Source organism: Ursus maritimus, unplaced genomic scaffold (assembly GCF_017311325.1).
Source record: "Ursus maritimus isolate PB19 unplaced genomic scaffold, ASM1731132v1 scaffold_31, whole genome shotgun sequence".
NCBI classification, from domain to species: domain Eukaryota; kingdom Metazoa; phylum Chordata; class Mammalia; order Carnivora; family Ursidae; genus Ursus; species Ursus maritimus.
The window spans coordinates 27,319,429-27,342,905 of record NW_024425675.1 but is presented as its reverse complement, the minus strand read 5'-3'; the positions used below and the strand labels follow the sequence as shown (position 1 = coordinate 27,342,905).

Sequence of the window (23,477 nt, the reverse complement as noted above, 5' to 3'; positions counted from 1 at the left end):
GGAACCTTTGATAGCCACAGAAACTGTGCTTCGCACCATGCTAGTAACTTAAGAGGACTTGGGGAAGGTATTACATGAGTGTTTCATCTAGAATTCCAGGCAGTTTTAACTATGTATCTCTTATCATTGTATCCAACCACAGGGTATTGTCTTCCGGTGTTTATCTTGCCTACTAGAATGGAAACAGCTGTAGGGCTTGAATTATGTGTATTTATTTTTGTGTCCCCAATGCCTAGGACATGGCTGGTGCTCAGTAATTGCTTGTTTCAAGAATGAATGAGTGAATGAATGAATGAGTAATGATTAGGTTCGGCAATACTTTGTTCTGGTTTTAAGACACACAAAGTTTACTCAGTACACTTTCTCGGGCTACAGATAAGTGTGATGTGAAGGCTTTTGAGAAGGGTCTTGGTGATTTTATAATCTTCGTGGTGAGAGATAAGACATAAACATCATGGTACAAAGGCAAACAAAACAAAACCAAACAGATAAAAAAGGCAAACTGTCTCATAAAAAGTATCTACTGATTCTGTAACTCAGAGACAGTTTCTAGCCATTATGGCCACAGTTCTAGCAGTAAGAATAAAAGACACAATTCAACACTTTCCTTCCCAAGGTTAGTTAAAGGCAAAATCATTAACATCATTAAAGAGAGATAGTGTGGTATTTTATGGAAACCGAGGCAGGTAGCCAGAGGACATACTCAAATCTCACACAAAGTTTAGATGAAAAATTCTCTTCAATGCCAGTCTCTTTGACAGTGGTTTCTGTTTTCTCTATTAACCAGATTTGCTTGTTCTTGGCAGTAGTTTTCCTTCTCACAAATCTGTGCATTAGGCAACTCTAAGTTGGCCTTCACTCACCTGCACGTTCATGAGCTGTTCTCCTTGTTTGTGCCCCTCCCCACCACCCCAGGGCTTTGCCGGTCTTATTTCTGGCTCGTCTTCAGAGTACATACCGATAATAACTTAAGTGTTAATTTCCCTGTGCAATTGACATTTTAATCCGGGAACTCCCACACCCTGGAAATCTTTCTGATTTAGGGTATTAATTAAACTTACTATAGTGATAGATATATCACACACATTATATCATAATATATACATATATCGAATCATTATGATGTACACCTTAAAACGAATATGGTGTGATATCTCAATTATATCTTTTTTTCCTTTTCAAATTTTTATTTAAATTCTAGTTAATATACAGTGCAATATTGATTTCAGGAGTAGAATTCAGTGATTCATCACCTACATACAACACCCAGTGCTCATCCCAACAAGTGCCCTCCTTAATGCCCATCCCCCCACGTCCCTCCATCAACCCTTAGTTTACCCTCTATTTTTTTTTAAAGATTTTATTTATTTATTTGAGATAGAGCAAGAGAGAGCACAAGCAGAGCAGAGGGGCAGAGGAGAGGGAGAAGCAGGCTCCCCGCTGAGCAGGGAGCCTGAATGGGGGCTTGATTCCAGGACCCCGAGATCATGACCTGAGCCAAAGGCAGGTGCTTAACTGACTGAGCCACCCAGGAGCCCCAGTTTGTTTTCTATCTTTAAGAGTCTCTTTTGGTTTGTTTCCCTCTCTCTTTTTTCATTTTCTTTTTTTTTTTCTCTCCTCCCATTTTATGTGTTCTATTTTTTAAATTCCACATACGAGCGAAATCATATGGTATTTGTCTTTCTCTGACTTATTTTACTTAGTATAATACACTCTAGCCCTGTCTACGTTATTGCAAACGGCAAGGTTTCATTCTTTTTGATGGCTGAGTAATATTTCATCGTGTGTGTGTGTGTGTGTGTGTGTGTGTGTACACACACACATATATACGTATACCATATTTTCTTTATCCATTCATCAGTTGATGAACATTTGGGCTCTTTCCATAGTTTGGCGATTGTTGATAATGCTGCTATAAACACCAGTGTGCATGTACCCCTTCAAATTTGTATTTTTGTATCCTTTGGGTAGATACCTAGTAACACAGTTCCTGGGTCATAGGGTAGCTCTATTTTTAACTTTTTGAAGAACCTCTGTACTGTCTTCCAGAGTGGCTGCCCCAGTTTGCATTCCCACCAACAGTGCAGGAGGGTTCCCCTTTCTCCACATCCTTGTCAAGACCTGGTGTTTCTTGTGTTGTTGATTTTAGCTGTTCTGACAGGTGTGAGGTGATGTCTCATTGTGGTTTTGATTTGCATTTCCCTGATGCTGAGTGATGTCGAGCATCTTTTCATGTGTCTGTTGGCCATCTGGATGTCTTCTTTGGAAGACTTCTTTGGATATCTGCCCATTTGTTAACTGGATTATTTGCTTTTTGGGTGTTGAGTTTGATAAGTTCTTGATAGATTTTGGATACTTAACCCTTTATCAGATATGTCATTTACGAGTATCTTCTCCCATTCCATAGGCTGCCTTTTCGTTTTGTCCACTGTTCCCTTGCTGTGCAAAAGCTTTATCTTGATGAAGCCTCAATCGTTCATTTTTGCTTTTGTTTCCGTTTCCTTTGGCGACGTGTTCAGTGAGAAGTTGCTGAGGCCGAGGTCAGAGAGGTTGCTGCCTATGTTCTCTTCTAGCATTTTGATGGTTTCCTGTCTCACATTTAGATCTTTCATCCATTTTGAATTTATTTTTGTATATGGTATAAGAAAGTGGTCCAGTTTCATTCTTCTCCGTGTAGCTGTTTGGTTTTCCCAACACCATCTGTTGAAGACACCGTCTTTTTCCCATTGCATATTCTTTCCTGCTTTGTCAAAGATTAATTGATTGTGTGGTTGTGGGTCCTTTTCTGGGTTTTCTATTCTATTCCATTGATCTGTTGGTCTGTTTTTGTGCCAGTACCATACTGTCTTGATGACTACAGCTTTGTAATGTAGCTTGAAGTCCAGAATCATGATGCCTCCAGCTTTGGTTTTCCCTTGCAATATTACGTTGGCTATCCTGGGTTGTTTGTGGTTCCATACAAATTTTAGGGTTGTTTGTTCTAGTTCTGTGAAAAATGCTGTTGGTATTTTGATAGGGATTGCATTAAATGTATAGCTTGCTTTGGGTGGTATGGACATTTTAACAATGTTTGTTCTTCCAGTCCATGAGCATGTAATGTTTTCTCCATTTCTTTTTGTCCTCGATTGTATCTTAATTAAAAAAAGACTAAGATTTTTAATAGTAAAATGTTAAGCTGGGTGGGTGGGAAGACAGACGTTTTGGAAGAGTGAACTTGTCTGGTGTCTTCCAAACGACTCCCGGGAGGTGATTCAGTTCTTTGTTCTGTTCTTTCCAGAAAGACATTCACATGATTTTGGAGGCTAACTGCTACTGGAGGCACCAGGCTTTGAATGGAGGATGTGAGAGTCCCAGCTGCTTTATGCTACCATCCATGTTGCCTGTTGTGCCCATGGGAACAGTGATAGCTCCAAAACCGAAGGCATCTGTTGCCAGTGAGACCCTCTGGTTGGAATGATGATTCCAGCTTGGCAGTATTTCAAGTCAGGCATGTTGACTACCTAGAACTTTCATACTCAGAGGGTCCCATCTCTGAGGACGGTTTGGCCATATGTTTTGGGCCTTTGTGGCAACCAGCACTTTTCATATTTTATCAAAGTGGCGAAAAAGCATAATAATAACTATGTCCTTGAAATTGAGATTGGTTTGTAAAAGAGCGAAGTCTAAAGCATGGTGTGGATTTAAAATATACCACATTTTAGAAAATCCTTGGTTTATATTAGAAACAGGGTAACTTAGAGCATACCTTATCGAATATCATCCTTTAGATTATTTTTTTAAAGATTTTATTTATTTATTTGACAGAGACAGTGAGAGAGGGAACACAAGCAAGGGGAGTGGGAGAGGGAGAAGCAGGCTTCCCCCCGAGCAGGGAGCCCGACACAGGGCTCGATCCCAGGACTCTGGGATCATGACCTGAGCTGAAGGCAGACGCTTAACCACTGAGCCACCCAGGCACCCCATCCTTCAGATTATTTTAAAACTCAGAACTGTGTTCTAGACTGGTCTCTGCCACCCATGAACCAGGTCACTTTTTGGGGGGCATCTCTGAAAGGGTAAGTTTGACAGTGAGACCCTATGTTCTTTTGCTCTCTAACCTGTGGTTCCAGAAATTGGCTATAAAATAATGTTAATTTAATCCTCCAGCAGCTAAAATTATAATCGCAGATTATACCAGTACAGAATTTCTGATTGCAGTGAGAAACTTATCGTCTATAATATCACAGTGATTACCGTTTTAAATCAAATAATGCAGGTACCACAATTTGCATGCAAGCCATCAGTTAGTGGTGGGAGTTATTTCCACGTACAGCTTGTCCTCACAGTACTCTGGAGGAACTTTGACATAAATGTAAAAAGAAACCCTGACAACTGTGCGTTGTGATTTTATGTGTTATAACAGCAGACAATTAGAAACTGCCCAAATGTCTGTCAGTGGAATAGTAGCATGTTTGCCCAATGAATACTATACAAGAGTAAAAATTATCTAGAATGACATATATCAGTGTAGAAGTGGAATTGTGAGATTTCCACATAAATCCCCCTTTAATGCAAATTACTCCCCCAGATAGTTCTACCCATCTGCTCCTTCTAGCAGTATATGATGTTTCCCACTTCCTCACATATTCACCAACACTTACAGTTGTCTGATTTATATCTTTTTGCCAGTCTGATAGAAAATTCTTTTTTATGACTAGCAAGGGTTAGGCATGTTTTCATATTTTTATTTGCCATTTGATTTTCCTCTCTGTGACTAGCCTGTTTCAAACTTTGTTCCATTTTTCTATTGATTTGAGAGTCTTTTTCTTATTTATTTGTGAGAGCTCTTTACATATAGGTGAGAACTTTTCAGTCAGTGCACACTTTTTTCCAGTGTATGGCTGTTTTTTCACTTTCAGAATGATGCTTTTCTGTTATACAAATTTTTATGTTTTAAGGAAGTCAGATTTAAAACTTTTTTCTTTGCAGCTTATTTTATTTTGTGTGTGCGTTGTGTTTATGCAGTCCGTTGCCACTGTTAAGTCTTACAAGTACTCCACTATATGGTCTCTTGGAAGTTAAATTTTTTTTTCATCCAAGTCTTTAATGCTATATTTGATTTTGTGTATGGTGTAAGGTAGGGAACTAATTACAATTTTATATAACCAATGGTCCTGTCACCATTTATTGAACAAATTTTTACCTAACTCCTAAGGCAGTGGGCCATGGGATCAAATTGCCTGGGTCCAAACTCCATCTTCACTTTGAATTAGGGCTACGATCTTGAAAATGCTACTCAATTTCTAAGGGTTTCAATTTCTCCATCTATAAAATGAGAATAATAATAATAATAATCATCATAATAATTATAGGACTGTTGGCGGCATTACATGAGTTAAATCTAAAACACTTAGTGCCTGGCACAAAGTTAAGGAGGGCACTTGTGACGAGCACTGGGTGTTGGAAGTGATGAATCACTGACTTCTACTCCTGATACCAATATTACACTATCTGTTAACTGGAATTTAAATAAAAATTGGAAACAAACAAAAAAGACTCAATACATGTTAGTTATTATTTTTATTGCAAATTTCTTATGCTGTCCCTGTCCTATATCAACTTTTCACTTGTGTCTGTGTCTAGATCTGGATTCTCTATTCTGTTTCTATTTGTCTGGTTTTCTGTCTTTGCCCCAGTGCCACATGATATAAATTATTATAGCTGCATAATGAGTATCTTATAGGGCACGTCTCTCCACCATATGCTTCTTCAAAATTATCTTGGCTGCTTTTTGTCCTTTACTTTTTCCATATAGACTTTAAGATCAATAATTCTAGCTCCTGGGTGGCTCAGTCGGTTAAGAGTCTGCCTTTGGCTCAGGTCATGATCCCAGGGTCCTGGGATGAAGCCCCATGTCTGGCTCCCTGCTCAGCAGGTAGTCTGTTTCTCCCTCTCCCTCTGCCCCCAACTGATGCTTGCTCTCTCTCTCTCTCTCTAGTGATCTCTCTCTCTCTCAAATAAATAAAATCTTAAAAAAAAAAAGAACAATAATTCTAGTTCCCCAAGCAAAAATTTCTCCCTGCCCTTCCCCAACACACACATATCAATTCTGCTGGGAGTTTGAATGAAATATGCATTTAATCTACTGATTGATTTGTGGAGATTTGCCATCTTTATGATACTGATTTTTTCCCCTATACACAAACAGGAAAGTTTAATACAAAAAAGTCATTAATTAGTAAAAGAATGTTATGAAAGGGGAAAACTGGGCTCACAGCTATTATATAGTAATACGAGGTGCAGGAGGGAGCTACGACCTGAGCAGCAGGAGGGAGTGCAGATGAGGAAGGAACCGAGAACTTGGAAGGCATGTCCGATGCTGTGTGCGAGAGCTGGTGGCAGAGGGCCTGGTTGCCCCAGGTGCACGTGCTGGCTGCTGGTGGAGACGCTCGTAGAGGCTATGGGCCAGATCTCGTCTTTGGAGCGTGGCCTACTGCTTGACAGAGATATCTGCGGCCGTGGTGATATGTTGGTGTTGATCCAAAGGAATATGCTCGCTAAGGTGCTGGAGAAACTCCCTGGAGGGGAGCCCAGCAGCTCACCCAGCTGCTCCCATAAGCTAGTCAATAGGAAGACAATTTCCTCTCGCAACCTTTGTACTTCCGCTCCTCCCAGCCCCCGAGTTGCTGCTCAGAGGGGACCACTGAAACTCTGTGACACTTTTAACTAGTACGTTTCATGATTTAATAATAGCTAGTCATATAATTGACATGTAAGACTCTGATGCAATTGAACAGTGGAATGGACAAGACACCGGAATAATTGATGAGATGAGTAATAAAGCTGAAATGAACTAATACATGTTGAACCTGTAAAGGATGTTGTAACTTTTTTTTTTATTACTATTGAAGTATAGTTGACCTGCAGTAGTATATTAGTTTCAGGTGTACAATACAGTGGATTCAGCAATTCCAAACATTACTCAGGGTTCACCCCATAAGTGTAGTTACCATCTGTCACCATATTATTACAGTATTATTGACTATATTCCTCTGCTCTGTTTTCATCTCTGTGTCTGATTTACTGGAATTTGTACCTATTAATCCCCTTTATCTGTTTCACCCATACCCCCACTTACCTCCCTTTGGGCAATCACCAGATTGTTTTCTGTATTTATGAGTCTGTTTCTGTTCCTTTATCAGTTCATTTTTGTTTTTTGTTTTTTGTTTTTTAGATTCCACATGTAAGTGAAATCATATGGTATCTGTCTGTCTTTGTCTGACTTATTTCATTTAGTGTAATACTCTTTAGATCCATGCATGTTGTTGCAAATGACAAGGTTTCATTATTTTTTTTATGGCTGAGTAATATTCTAGTATGTATATACATATATGCCTCACATCTTCTATATCTGTTTATCTGTTGGCGGACACTTAGGTTGCTTCCTTATCTTGACTGTTGTAAAGAATACTACAAGAAACATTGGGGTGCATAGATCTTTTTGAATTAGTGGTTTTGTTTTCTTTGGGTAAATACTCAAAGTAGTGGAATTACTGAATCAGATGGTACTTCTCATTTTTTGAGGAACCTCCATACTGTTTTCCATAGTGGCTCTACCAGTTTACATTCTCACCAATAATGCACAAGGGTTCCCTTTTCTCCACATCCTTGCCAGCACTTGTTGTTTATTGCCTTTTTGATTTTAGCTATTCTGACAGGTGTAAGGTGATATCTCACTGTGGTTTTGATTTGCATTCCCCTGGTAATCAGTGATGTTGAGCATCTTTTCATGAGTCTGTTGGTCTTCTGTATGTCTTCTTTGGAAAAATGTCTATTCAGACTCACTGCTCACTTTTTAAAAAAGACGCATTTATTCAGCATCATGATCAGACTATTACATTTAGCAATCAACAGCATGGATCCAAAAAAAAAAAAAAACAACCCCTACATTAAAACCCTTTGTTGGAATGCTTTATACTTTCCACAGAACAGAAACTGAAATAACGTGTTATACAATTAGTCACAAATACAGTCCTTGAGCTTTTTTTGCCCATACATGTGAGTATTGTCTAAAACATGTCTTCTTTGTATCAGCTCAGCCCTGCCACCATGTTCTTGGCTGAATTCACAAATCTGTTTTAACCTGTAGCTTCCCTGTCACTTCTCTGGCTCTCTTTTCCTGCTAAGCTTTGTTTCCTGGCAGTAATGAAAACCCACTGCCACTTCCATAGCTACTGCCGCTGCTGGAACCACCATAGCCACCTTGGTTTCGTGGTTTGGCAGAGTATTGGCCTCCACCATCACAGGGGCGAGAGCTTCTGCCTCCAAAATTCCCTCCTTTCATGGGTCCAAAATTTGAAGATTGATTGTTGTAATTGCCAAAATCATTATAGCGTCTGCCACCTCCAGAGTTGCTTTCATCATTACCAAATCTGTTAAAGCCATCCCCACGGCCGCCATATCCACCACCACCTCAACTACCACCATAGCCGCCCTGCCCACTAAAGTTTCCTCCATGACCAAAGTCGTCATTCCCACCAAAACCACCTCCACGAACACCAGCAAAGTTTCCAGAAGCACTTAGACCTCTTTGGCTGGGTGATGCACTAGCCATCTCTTGCTTAGATAGGGCTTTCCTTACTTCACAGGTGTGACCATTCACAGCATGGGAACTTTGAATGACAATCTTGTCTACAAAGTCATCATCATTAAATGCTACAAAGCAAAGCCTCCTTGCCACGGCCTTGGTCAGTCGCGATCTCAATCACTTCAATATTCCCGTACTGTTCAAAATAATCTCTTAGATGATGTTCTTCAGAGTCTTCGTTCATGCCACTGACAAAAATCTCTTTCACAGTTAAGTGGGCACCAGGTCTTTCAGAATCTTCTCTTGAGACATCCCTCTTTGGTTCCATGACTCTTCCATCCACGTTCTGTGGCCTTGCATTCATGGCTGCATCCATCTCCTCCACAGTGGCGTACGTGACAAACCCAGAGCCTCTGGAGCACTTGGTGTTTGGATCTCTCATTACCACGCAGTCCGTAAGCGTTCCCCACTGCTCAAAATGGCTCCTCAGACTCTCATCGGTTGTTTCAAAGCTCAGATCTTGGATGAAGAGCCTCCACAGCTGTTCAGGCTCTTTGGGAGACTCTGATTTAGACATGACGGTGGTGGGAGGGGAGGCTTTAACGATGCTTACTTGGCAACGTCCATGGGCAGAAAAGCTCCCCTGCTCATTTTTAATTGGATTTTGTTTTGTTTTGTATTTTTGGTGTTGAGCTATTTAAGTTCTTTATGTATTTTGGATATTAAACTCTTATCATATATCTTCTTCCAGTCAGGAAATGGCCTTTTTGTTTTGATGGTTTCCTTTGCTGTGCAAAAACTTTTCATTTTGGTGTAAAACAAATAGTTGGCTTTTGCTTTTGTTTCCCTTGCCTGAGGAGAAATATACAGAAATGTGTTGCTAAGACCGACATCCAAGAGATTATTGCCTTTGTTTTCTGTTAGGAGTGTTATTGTTTCAGGTTTCATATTTCAGGTCTTTAATCCATTTCGAGTTTATTTATGTGTATGGTGTAAGAAAGTGGTCCAGTTTCATTCTTCTGCTTGTAGCTGTCCAGTTTTCCCAGCATCATTTATTGAAAAGAATGTCTTTTTCCCCCATTGTATATTTTGATTTCCTTTGTTGTAAGTTAATTGACAATATAGGCATGGGTTTATTTCTGGGCTCTCTATCCTGCTCCATTGACCTAAGTGTTTGTGTCCGTATCATACTGTTCTGATTTCTGTAGCTTCGTCGTATATCTTGAAATCTAGGATTGTGATACATCCTACTTTGTTCTTTCTCAGGATTGCTTTAATTATTTGAGGCCTCTTGTGGTTCCATATGAATTTTAGAAAGATTTGTTCTTGTTCTGTGAAAAAAGCTATTGGTGTTTTGATAAGGATTGCATTGAATCTATAGATTGCTTTGGGTAGTATGGACATGTTAATGATATTAATTCTTGGAATCCATGAGCATAGTATATCTTTCCATTTGTTTGTGTCATCTTCAGTTTCTTTTATGAATGTCTTGTAGTTTTTAGAGTATGGGTCTTTCATCAACTTGGTTAAATTTATTCCTAGGTATTTTATTCTTTTTGGTACAATTGTAAATAGGGTTGCTTTCTTAGTTTCTTTTTCTGCTTGTTCATTATTAGTGTGTAGAAATGAAACAGATTTCTGTATATTAATTTTGTTTCCTGCATTGTCACTGAATTCATTTGTCAGTTCTAATTGTTTTTTTGGTAGAATCTTTAGGGATTTCTGTATATAGTTATCATGTCATCTGCAAATAGTGACAGTTTTACTTCTTCTAGCAGATGTTTTTTGTATATTTCCTTGACTGAGTGCTGCATCTAGGACTTATAGTTCTAAATTGAATAAAAGTAGTGAGAGTGGTCATCCTCGTTTTGTTTCTCATCTGAGAGGAAAAGCTCTCAGTTTTTCATCATTGAGTATGACGTTACCTGTGGGTTTGTCATATATGGTCTTTATTACGTTGAGGTGTGTTCTCTATAAACCCACTTTGTTGAGTTTTTATCATGAGCGGATATTGTATTTTGCCAAATGCTTTTTCTGCGTCTAATGGATGATCACGTGGTTTTATCCTTCCTTTGTTAATGTGATGTGTTACAATGATTTGTGAATATTGAACCATCCTTGTATTCCTGAAGTAAATCCCACTTGATTGTGGTGAATGATGCTTTTAATGTATTGTTGAATTTGGTTTGGTAATATTTTCTTGAGGATTTTTAAGTCAGTGTTCATCAAGCATATTGGCCTATAGTTTTCTTTCTTTAGTGTGTGTGTGTGTTGTTGTTTTTTTGTTGTTGTTCTGTTTTGTTTTTTTGGTATCAGGGTAATGTTGGCCTCATAAAATGGATTTGGAGGTTTTCCTTTCTCTTCTTTTGTTTGGAATAGTTTGAGAAGGATAGGTATTAACTTTAAATGTTTGGTGGAATTCACCTGTGAAGCCATCTGATCCTGGACTTTGTGTGTTGGAAGTTGGTGTTTTTTTTTAATGTTTTTTTTTATTATATTATGTTAGTCACCATACAGTACATCCCTGGTTTCTGATGCAAAGTTCAGTGATTCATTAGTTGCGTATAACACCCAGTGCACCATGCAATGCGTGCCCTCCTTAATACCCATCATCAGCCTATCCCATTCCCCCACCCCCCTCCCCTCTGAAGCCCTCAGTTTGTTTCTCAGAGTCCATAGTCTCTCATGGTTCATTTCCCCCTCTAATTACCCCCCCTTTCTTTATCCCTTTCTTCCCCTACCAATCTTCCTAGTTCTTATGTTCCATAGATGAGAGAAATCATATGATAATTGTCTTTCTCTGCTTGACTTATTTCACTTAGCATAATCTCCTCCAGTGCCATCCATGTTGCAGCAAATGTTGAGAACTCGTTCTTTCTGATAGCTGAGTAATATTCCATTGTATATATGGACCACAACTTCTTAATCCAGTCATCTGTTGAAGGGCATCTCGGTTCCTTCCATGATTTAGCTATTGTGGACAATGCTGCTATGAACATTGGGGTGTATATGGCCCTTCTCTTCACTACGTCTGTATCTTTGGGGTAAATACCCAGTAGTGCAATGGCTGGGTCATAGGGTAGCTCAATTTTTAACTTTTTAAGGGACCTCCACGCTGTTTTCCAGAGTGGCTGCACCAACCTGTATTCCCACCAACAATGTAGGAGGGATCCCCTTTCTCCACATCCTCTCCAGCAATTGTTGTTCCTTGCCTTGTCTATTTTTGCCATTCTAACTGGCGTAAGGTGGTATCTCAGTGTGGTTTTGATTTGAATTTCCCTGATGGCTAATGATTTTGAACATTTTTTCATGTGTCTGTTAGCCATTTGTATGTCTTCATTGGAAAAGTGTCTGTTCATATCTTCTGCCCATTTTTTGATTTGTTTATTTGTTTCTCGTGTATTGAGTTTGAGAAGTTCTTTGTAGATCTTGGATACCAGTCCTTTATCTGTAGTGTCATTTGCAAATATCTTCTCCCATTCCGTGGGCTGCCTCTTCGTTTTTCTGACTGTTTCCTTGGCTGTGCAGAAACTTTTAATCTTGATGAAGTCCCATAAATTCATTTTATCTTTTGTTTCTCTTGCCTTTGGAGATGTGTCATGAAAAAGGTTGCTTTGGCCGATGTCGTAGAGGTTGCTGCCTATGTTCTCCTCTAGAATTTTGATGGATTCCTGTCTCACATCGAGGTCTTTCATCCATTTGGAGTTTATTTTTGTGTATGGTGTGAGATAGTGGTCAAGTTTCATTCTCTTGCATGTAGCTGTCCAATTTTCCCAGCACCATTTATTGAAGAGACTGTCTTTTTCCCACCGGATGTTTTTTCCTGCTTTATCAAATATTAGTTGCCCAAAGAGCCGAGGGTCCATTGCTGGGTTCTCTATTCTGTTCCATTGGTCTATGTGTCTGTTTTTGTGCCAGTACCATGCTGTCTTTGTGATCACAGCTTTGTAGTACAGCTCGAAATCCGGCATTGTGATGCCCCCAGCTTTGTTTTTCCTTTTCAACAGTTCCTTGGAGATTCGGGGCCTTTTCTGTTTCCATACAAATTTAAGGACTGTTTGTTCCAGTTCTTTGAAAAATGTCCTTGGTATTTTGATCGGGATAGCATTGAAAGTGTAGATTGCTCTGGGTAGCATGGACATTTTAACTATGTTAATTCTTCCGATCCATGAGCATGGAATATCTTTCCATCTTTTTATGTCTTTCTCAATGTCTTTCAAGAGTGATTTATAGTTTCTAGAATATAGGTCCTTTACGTCTCTGGTTAAGTTAATTCCAAGGTAACGTATGGTTTTTGGTGCTATTGTAAATGGGATGGATTCCCTAATTTCTCTTTCTTCGGTCTCGTTATTCGTGTATAGAAATGCAACTGATTTCTGAGCATTTATTTTGTATCCTGCCACGTTACTGAATTGCTCTATAACTTCTAATAGTTTGGGAGTGGCTTCTTTTGGGTTTTCCATATAGAGTATCATGTCATCTGCAAAGAGAGACATTTTGACTTCTTCTTTGCCAATTTGAATACCTTTGATCCCTTTTTGTCGTCTGATTGCTGTTGCAAGGACTTCTAGTACTATGTTGAATAATAGTGGCGAGAGTGGGCATCCTTGTCGTGTTCCTGATCTTAAGGGAAAGGCTTCCAGCTTTTCCCCATTGAGAATAATATTTGCAGTAGGCTTTTCATAGATGGCTTTTATGAGATTGAGAAATGTACCTTCTATTCCTACACTCTGAAGGGTTTTAATCAGGAAAGGATGCTGTATTTTGTCAAATGCTTTTTCGGCATCGATTGAGAGGATCATATGGTTCCTGAGTCTTTTCTTGTTGATATGATGTATCACGCTGATTGATTTGCGAATATTGAACCACGCTTGCATCCCAGGTATGAATCCCACTTGATCGTGATGGATAATCCTTTTAATGTACTGTTGGATTCTATTAGCAAGTATCTTGTTGAGGATTTTGGCGTCCATATTCATTAGGGAAATCGGTCTGTAATTCTCCTTTTTGAGGGGGTCTTTGCCTGGTTTGGGGATCAAGGTAATATTGGCCTCATAGAATGAGTTTGGTAGCTTTCCTTCTGTTTCTATTTTTTGAAATAGCTTTAGGAGAATAGGTATTATTTCTTCTTTGAATGTTTGGTAGAATTCCCCAGGAAAACCGTCCGGGCCTGGAGTTTTGTTATTTGGAAGGTTGTTTATCACTGACTCAATTTCTTCATAATTAATTGGCCTGTTTAAGGAATCAATTTCTTCCGGTTTCAATCTTGGTAGTTTATAGGTTTCCAGGAAGGATTCCATCTCTTCCAGATTGCTTAGTTTATTGGCATATAGCTGTTGATAAAAATTTCTAATAATCCTTCCAATTTCAATGGTGTTCGTCGTGACCTCTCCTTTTTCATTCATAATTTTAATAATCTGGGTCCTTTCTCTTTTCTTTTGGATAAGTCTTGCCAGTGGTCTGTCAATTTTATTGATTCTCTCAAAGAACCAGCTTCTAGTCCTGTTGATCTGCTCTACTGTACTTCTGGTTTCTGCTTGATTGATTTCAGCTCTAATTTTGGTCAACTGCTTCCTCGTGCGTGGATTAGGCCTGTCCCTCTGTTGCTGTTCCAGCTTCTTGAGGTGAGAATATAAAAACTGCATTTTAGATTTTTCTATTCTTTTGAGTGAGGCTTGGATGGCTATGTATTTCCCCCTTAGGACTGCCTTTGCAGTATCCCATAGGTTTTGGACTGTTGTATTTTCATTCTCATTGGTCTCCATAAATTGTTTAATTTGATTTTTGATTTCCTGGTTTATCGAGTCATTCCTGAGCAGGATGGTTCTTAGTCTCCAAGTGTTTGAGTTTCTTCCAAATTTTTCCTTGTGGTTGAGTTCCAATTTCAGAGCGTTGTGGTCTGAGAATATGCAGGGGATAATTTCAATCTTTTGGTATCGGTTGAGACCTGTTTTGTGTCCCAGAACATGGTCTATTCTTGAGAATGTTCCATGGGCATTAGAATAGAATGAGTATTCTTTGGTTCTGGGGTGTAGTGTTCTATATATATCTATGAGGTCCAACTCGTCGAGTATGGCATTCAAAGCCTTTGATTCTTTGCTTAGTTTTTGCCAGGGTGTTCTGTCTATTTCTGAGAGTGGAGTGTTGAGGTCCCCTACTATTAATGTATTTTTATTTATATGTCTCTTTATTCTGGTTAAGAGTTGGCTTGTGTATCTTGCTGCTCCCCTGTTGGGGGCATATATATTTATAATTGTCATATCCACTTGTTGAATACTTCCCTTAAGAATAATATAGTGCCCTTCTGCATCTCTAACTATAGTCTGTAGTTTAAAATCCAATTTATCTGATATGAGAATTGCTACCCCAGCTTTCTTTTGAGGTCCATTTGCGTGAAAGATGGTACTCCATCCCCTTACTCTCAGTCTGAATGCATCTTTGGGTTCGAAATGAGTCTCTTGTAGACAGCAAATGGATGGGTCATTTCTTTTTATCCAATCTGCAACCCTGTGGCGTTTTATGGGATGGTTCAAACCATTTACATTAAGACTGATTACTGAGAGATATGATTTTAATGTTGCCATGTTGCCAGTAAAGTCTTTGTTTGTATTGGCTGTGACTTTCTGTTCTGTATCACTCTTGGGGCCTTTTTACTTTTATAGAACCCCCCGTAATATCTCCTGTAGGGCTGGTTTCGTGGTTACAAAATTGGTTAGTGACTGGCGATTCTGAAATGTCTTTATTTCTCCATCAATTCTGAATGACAGCCTTGCTGGATAAAGGATCCTTGGCTGCATGTTTTTCTCTGAAAGAGCTTTAAATATGCTCCCCCAACCCTTTCTCTCATTCCAGGTCTGTGTAGACAGGTCTGACGTAATTCTGATGCTTTTGCCTTGGTACGTGAGAAATTTCTTTGCCCTGGCCGCTTTCAATACTGTATCCTTGGATCTAATATTTGCGAATTGCACTATGACGTGACGTGGCGTAGGTTTGTCGTGGTTGAGCTTGGGAGGGGTCCTCTCTGCCTCTTGGACACGAATGTTTGTTTCCCTTGCTAGATTAGGGAAGTTTTCAGCTACAATTTGTTCAAATATCTCTTCTAGACCTCTGTTTTTCTCCACCCCCTTGGGGATGCCAATGATTCTGACATTGGGTCGTTTCATTGAGTCAGTAATCTCCCGTATCCTACATTCCTGGGCGTGGATTTTTTTAAGACCATCTTCTATTTTCATTTTTTCCTCTATTAACCCATCCTCCAATTCACTAACCCGTTCCTCTGCTTCTGGGAATGTTTCATTGAGTCAGTAATCTCCCGTAAACTACATTCGGGGGCATGGATTTTTTTTAAGTCCAACTTCTATTTTAGCTTTCTCTTCTACTAACCCATCCTCCAATTTGCTGATACGTTCTTCTGCCTCATTCACCATGGCCGTCAGAGCATCTAGTTTTGACTGCATTTGGTTCATAGAATTTTTAATTTCTGCCAGATTCGCTCTCATTTCCGCCCTTAGAGTTTCCATATTCTCATTAACATTTTCGTTAATACTCTTGTCACATCTGCACATCATCTTGACCATTGTTACTCTGAATTCCATTTCTGATAATTTGGTTACATCCATATCCATTAGTTCTGTGGCAGAGGCCACAGACTCATTGTCTTTTCTTTGCTGGGGGGATTTCTCCTTCTCGTCATTCTGATGAGGAGAGGTTGTGGGGTTGTCCAGAGCCCAAATTATTGACCGGGACCCAGGCCGTGCGCCCTTGTTTTATAGGGATCTTAGGGATGTGGGCTTCTTGATTTTTCAGCCTGCCTTCTGGGGGAGGGGCCCGCCGCGCCGATACTCAGGCAACCCCGTTTGGGTAGAGTCTCCGTGTCCCCTGCGAGGGGGGATGGGGATGGGCACCCTGTGAGCCAGTATTTCCAGGCTTTTGTTCTCTGGCGGCTTTCCCTGGCGGTTTGCTGTGCCTCTTCTGAGAGTCAGAGCAGCAGCGGCCGAATTTCAGCCTCTGTCACAGAACAGAGGGATCGCAGACGGTTCTCCACTGATGTTCTGGCCACTTTAACTCTGTTACTGTTGGTGCTGCTCAACCCTGCAGCGTCCCGGGATGTGCGCCCCACACCCGGCTTCCCTGCCCTCACTTCCAGGGCTGGCGCGTCTCTGTCCTTTGTGTTTCTAACACCGCCAGCTGCCCCCCTGCGCGCTCCGGGAGTTCCCGGTCTCAGTCTGGATCCCGTGAGCACACCGGGATTCCGGTGTTCCGCGAGATGCCTGGTGGCGCGGGCTCCTGGCTCACAGTCTCAGTCCGCTCTCTCGCGGGTGCCGACCGCGAGCCCCGCCCGCTCCCCCGTGCAGGTGGTTGCCGCTTCCGGCGCCCGAACGCGGCGGCTCCCTCCCCCTTCCGTTTATCTTCCGATATCTGTGCGCGGTTTCACGGCTCTTCCTGCGTCTCAGGCTGATTCCGTGGATGTTCAGGCTGGTCTGGTACCTATCCAACTCGACTCAGGGGACCGGCTGCAAAAGGGGTCCCCTCTGCCATCTTCTCCTCCTCCTCAGAAGTTGTTGTTTTGATTATAGATTCAATTTTGATATTAGTAATTTGTTCACATTTCCTATTTCTTCCTGATTCAGCTTTGGGAGATTTTATGTTTCTAGGAATTTATCCATTTTTCTAGGTTGTCCACTTTATTGACATATAATTTTTCATACTGTTCTCCTATAATTCCTTGTGCTTCTATGGTGTTGTTTGTTATTTTTCCTTATTTATTTTTGATGTTATTTATTTGAGTCTTCTCTCTTTCTTCTTGATGAGCCTGGTTAAAGATTTCTCAATTTTGCTTATTTTTTTTATTTTTTTATTTTATTTATTTATTTATTTATTTTTTTAAGAAGATTTTATTTATTTATTCGACAGAGATAGAGACAGCTGGCGAGAGAGGAACACAAGCAGGGGGAGTGGGAGAGGAAGAAGCAGGCTCATAGCGGAGGAGCCTGATGTGGGGCTCGATCCCGCAGTGCCGGGATCACGCCCTGAGCCGAAGGCAGTCGCTCAACTGCTGTGCCACCCAGGCGCCCCTGCTTATTTTTTTTAAAGAACTATCTCTTGGTTTTATTAATCTTTCCTATTGTTTCCTTTAGTTTCTATTTAATTTATTTCCTCTCTCATCTGTATTACTTCCTTTCTTATACTAAATTTGGCCTTTTATGGTTCTTTTTTTCCTGGTTTCTTGAAGTGTAAGGTTAGAATGTTTATTGAAATTTCTCTTGTGTATTGAGGTGGGCCCGTACTGCTGTACACTTCCCTTTTAGAACCAGTTTTGCTGTATCCCAAAGATGTTGGACCTTTGTGATTTTACTTTTTTAAATTTACTCTTTGATTTCTTCACTGACCCATTGGTTGTTTACTAGCATGTTGTTTAGCCTCTTATGTGTTTGTGTTTCTTACAGCATTTTTCTTTTAATAGATTTTTAGTTTCATGCCATTGTGGTAAAAAAAGATACTTGATATGATTTCTGTGTTTTAAAATTTATCAAGATTTGTTTTGTGGTCTATCATGTGATCTGTCCTGGAGAATGTTCCACATGCACTTGAAAAGAATGTGTATTCTGCTATTTTTGGATGGAATGTTCTGTATATATCTGTTAAGCCCATCTAGTCTAATGTGATCTTCAAAGCCATCGTCTCCTTGTTGATTTCCTGTCTGGATGGTCATCCTCATTGATGCAAATGGGGTATTAAAGTTCTCTACTATTATTGTCAATATTACTGTCAATTTTTCCCTTTATTTCTGTTAACATTTGCTTTATGTATTTAGGTGCTTTTATATTAGATGCATAGATATTTATAATTGCTATATCCTCTTGTTGGATTAATCATTTTAATCATTATGTAACATCCTTCTTTGTCTCTTGCTCCAGTCTTTGTTTTAACGTCCATTCTGTCTGATATATATATAGCCACCCCTATTTTTTTTTACTTCCATTTGCATGGAATATCTTTTTTCTATTTCATCACTTTGAGTCTGTATTTGTCTTTTTTTTAAAGGTTTTATTTATTTATTTGATAGAGAGAGCAAGAGAGCAGGAGGAGGGGGGAGGGGACGCAGAAGCAGACTCCCCACTGAGCAGGGAGGCGGATGCAGGGCTTGATTCTGGGACTCCAGGATCATGACCTGGGCTGAAGGCAGACACTTAACCGACAGAGCCACCCAGGCGCCCCAAGTCAGTATTTGTCTTTAGGTGTGAAGTGAGTCTATTGTAGGCGGCATAGAGATGAGTCTTGATTCAGTTACTCTGTGTCCTTTGATTGGAGCATTCAGTCCATTAACATTTAAAGTAATTATTGATAGGTATGTACTTATTGCCTTTTTGTTAATTGTTTTCTGGTTGTTTTGGTAGATCTCTGTTTTTTTCTTCTTTTGCTCTCTTCCGTTGTGGTTTAATGGCTTTCTTTAGTGTAATGTTTGGATTAATTTCTCTTTATTTTACGTGTATCTATTATAGGCTTTAGACTTGTGGTTACTATTGTTTTTATATATAACATTTTTTGTGTATAACAGTCTATGTTAAATTGATGGTCATTTAAATTTAAATACATTCTGAAAGAACCAAGGTTTCACTCCTCTCTCCATGTTTTATGTATATGATGTCATAGTTTATATTTTAAAATTTTGTGTATCCCTTGACTAATTTTTGTAGATATAATTCATTGTATTCCTTTTGTATTTTTAATTTTCATCCTGGCTTTATAAGTGATTAATCTACTTAGTGTGTTTGCTTTTACCTATGGATTTTTTTTTCCTTCCATCATTTTCTTATTTCTAGCTATGACCTTTTCTTTTCCACTTAGGTCCTTGAGTTTTTCTTGTGAGGGTGGTGTAGTAACGATGAGCTCCTTTAACTTTTGCTTGTCTGAGAAACTGTTTATCTCCCCTTCAATTCTGAATGTCTGACTTGTCAGATACAATATTCTTGGTTTTAGGTTTCTTCCTTTCTGCACTTTGAATGTATCATGCCTCTCCCCTAGGCCTGCACAGTTTCTGCTAAAAAATCAGCTGATAGCTTTATGGGGTTTCCCTCGTATGAAACTGTTTTCTTTTCTTCTGCTGCTTTTAAGATTCTCTCCTTATCATTCCTTTTTGCCATTTTAATTATAATGTGTCCTGGTGTGGACTTCCTTGGGTTCATCTCTTTTGGGACTGTACGTGTTCCCTGGACTAGATATCCATTTCCTTTCCCAGATGAGGGAAGTTTTCAGGTATTATTTTTTCCAAATAAATTTTTTGCCCCCTTCTTTATTTTCTTCTCTGGGTCCTCTGAAATGCAAATGCTTGATGACGTTGCAGAGATTCCTTAATCTGTCCTCATCTGCTATAATTTTTCTTCCTTTTCACTGCTCAGTTTGATTTCATTTGCTTCCCTGCCTTCGAGATCACTTATCCATTCTTCTGCGGCCTCTAATCTGCTGTTGGTTCCCTCTATTGTATTTTTTTATTTCTGTTATTGTATTCTTCAGTTTTCTTTTTATATTTGCTATGACTTTGTTGAAAGTCTCACTGAGTTCATCCACTCTTTTCTCAAGTCCAGTATCTCTATACCATTACTTTGAACTCTTTATCAGGCATATTGTTTATGTCTGTTTTATTTAGCTCTTTTTTTCTGTGATTGTCTCTTATTCTCTCATATGGGTCATACTCTGTCTCCTCATTTTGTCTGATTCTGTGTTCATTTCTGTGTATCAGATAGGCCAGCTGTGTCCCTGGTCTTGGAAGGTAGTGGCCTTGATTAGAAGAGGTCCTGTTTTTCCTTGTAGTGCAATCCCCCCTCTTGCCCCCCCCCCCAGTTGCAAGAACCTCCCAGAGTGTTCCCTCTGTGGGCTGCATGTGCCCTCCTGTTGTGGTCGAGCTGTGATTGCTGTGGACATGCTGATGGTGGGGCTGGCCTTCAGCTCAGTTGGCTGCAGTGGCCTACTTTGCCTGCTGTGGGTGCACCAGGCAAGGTGTTCTCCCCGTGCTGTCAAGAGGCCATGCTGCAGCTGCGAGGGGCTCGTTGGTGGTTTGGACCAGCGCTCAGCCTAGCTGTCTGCAGCTGCAGGCAAACCAAACGGCAGGGCTTGCTCTCTGCAGCCAACTAAGAAGCCCAGCTACAGGAAGTTTGGATATGCTGGCGTGGGGGGCTATTTCCCCCTTCCCTAGGATCTCCTTTGGAGGAATACCTGCCAAGGGGGGGTGGCTTGGGTGGGGCAAGTGTGCAAGAAAATGCTGGGGTGGGGCTTGCAGTGCTGACAAGGTAGGTGGAGAGTTTTAGAGCTGGCTCTGCAAAGGTCTGGCTAGTTAGGCTGGGGGAGAGCAAGAATAACGATGCCTTCCAGTGCTTTTATGCTTGGAGAGATCTGCAAATCCCTGCTACTCTGGCATAATCACTTGTTCTAAGATCAGTCAATAAATCTTCACATACACCCCAGGTGCTTTTCAAACTGTTGCTTTTGTGGCGCCCCTAAGGTGGAGTTATTTAGCTTGCTGGCTCTTCGAGGGCAGGGACTCCGTTTCCTATAGCTCTCTTGATCTCCTGCAGTGAAGCTCTGTTTATTTTTAAAGCCTTTGGAGTTAAGCCCCACTTATTTTCAAAGCCAGATGTCATGGGGACTCATCTTTCCAGCGCAGGTCCCCAGGTCAGGGATGTCCAGTAAGGGTTCTGATCCCCTGGCTCCTCTGTGCTTGTGACATCCCTCCCATTTGTGGTCAGTTGTTCTGGAGGTTTGGATCCCAACTGTGCCTCCATCCCTACCACCCTTTTTGATGCAGCCTGTCTCTCTCTAGGAATAGCTGTGGAAGATTTGTGCTGCCCGTCGCCAGCTCATTTTCAGAGTTAGTTTCATAGACACCGTTGTTTCCTCAGTGTGCTTATGGGATGAAGTGAGCTACTTTCCCAACAACCTACCACCATATAACTTCCATTTTCTTGAGGGCAAAGGCCTTTGAAAAGATCAATGAACTAAATTTAAGAACCGCAGACACGATTTTCTTCATTTCACAGCTGCAGAAAGATCTTTAGTTTCTACTTGATCACCCTAAAGGATTTAGTAATTCATCTCTTCAGTTATCGATCATGGAGTGACTACGGTAGGGGAGTCATTCTGTTATGGTCTGGAGAGACAAGATAAATAAGAGAAGATTCCATTTCTGACTGAGCTTTCAGAAAAGTAAGTAAGCAAATTCGAATGCATTGGCGAGGGTGAGTACGCAGTGCAGGGAAGTAGAGATGCATGAAGGGTTACGTAGGGGCGTAGAAGACATCGGGACGAGGGGATACCTTAGCAGAAATCAGAAGGAGGAGCGGCAATCCAAATGAGTGGGCAAAGCTTTCCAGGTAAGAGCTTGTGTCAAGGTGTCTTAGTCAGAATGCCACAGACTGAGTGGCTCATAAACAGCAGACATCCATTTCTCACCATTCCGGAGGCCCGGACCTCCAAAATCATGGTCTTCTTACTGTACCCTCACATGGAAGATGGCCTGCAGGATCTTTTCCAAGCTGCTTTTATAAGGGCACTGATCCCATTCTCGGGGGCTCTTACCTCTGGCCCGATAACTCCCAGAGGCCCCACCTCCAAACGCCATCACCTTGGGGCTTAGGATTCAACATTCGAATTTCTGGAGGACACAAACGTTCAGACAATATCACAGGGCCTGGAAGTAAGAAAACTTGAGGTATGTTTGGAAAGCTGGAGATTTCTTGAGTGTGTGTGAGTGTGTGTGTGTATGATACGAAGTTGGGGGAGCACAGAAAAATTGTGCTGAAAGATGAGGTGGTTAGGTCCTAGAGGTGATAGAAAGGTAGTGAACTTTGCATGTTATACTAATCATGACCTTTCTGTTTTCAAGTGACCAAAATCCAGCTCAAACCAGCTTAAGTGAAAGGGAGATTTATTGGTTTTCCTAACTTGAAAGGTTGGGATTGGATATTCAGGTGCAAATCAATCCAGGGGTAGAAGCAATGTTTCTAGGCCTCATTTTCTCAACTCTGCTTTGTGTCCTGGGCTCATTGTTTCCTATTGCCTAGTGAGTCGAGGAAACACGATCACTAAAAACTCCAGTTTCACGTTCCTTCAGCAGTGTGTTGAGAACGCTGATGACAATCATAGATTTGTCTTTTGCCTTGGGGTTCTATCCTATTTTGCTTTATGTATTTCGGAACTTATAATTAGGTACATATGTTTAGAATCATTACGTCCTCTTGATAAATTCACCCCTTGTTTGTTATGAAATGACCCTTTTTGTCTCTGATAAACATTCTGTGCTCTGAAATCTTCTGAAGATGAGATTCCACAAGTTGGCCTTTTTGGGGTGTAATGTGAGCTGCTGGTTATCTTGGCATATGACCTTCCTAGGTGGTCTCTTTCTCATTACAGTACTAGCCACCCCTCATCATTTCCTCCTTGTTCCCTGTATTTTGCATCTGGAGGGCTTCTCTTTAACTACTCACCTGATGGCTGTCATGGCAGTTTTCCAGATTATCTCTAGACCAGTATTTATGCATGTGAGGATCATTCACTAATGCCTTTTCAGCTTCCTCCAGGTCAGACCCAGCCCTGCCCTGATGCCTCTTGCTTTCCTAGACCTAGAAACAATTCAAACGCTAGGTTAATGGGTAGGAGTTGATGTCTTTCTGTGTATGCATAAGCAAGTGTGTAAATGTATGTGTGTCATGTCTGTGATGTAGCTGGGCAGGAAAAGAAGTAAGGGAAGGAGTTTGGGGACCTCAGAGGCATGAATAGGTTAGAATTATAAAAACAAGGCCAATTTACAATGCCCTTTAAAATTTTTATACGTGACCTAGTTTTAATATGGTGAAAGAAGTTGTTTTCTGTACCTATGCCGAAGAACACCTTTTGGCATTCCCATGATTCCAGTTCT

General features: G+C 40.5%; 1 pseudogene; it reads right to left on the bottom strand.

Moving 5' to 3' along the window:
- Positions 1–7,836: 7,836 nt before the first annotated feature.
- LOC103676248 lies at positions 7,837–9,276 on the bottom strand (annotated as a pseudogene).
- Positions 9,277–23,477: the final 14,201 nt, after the last annotated feature.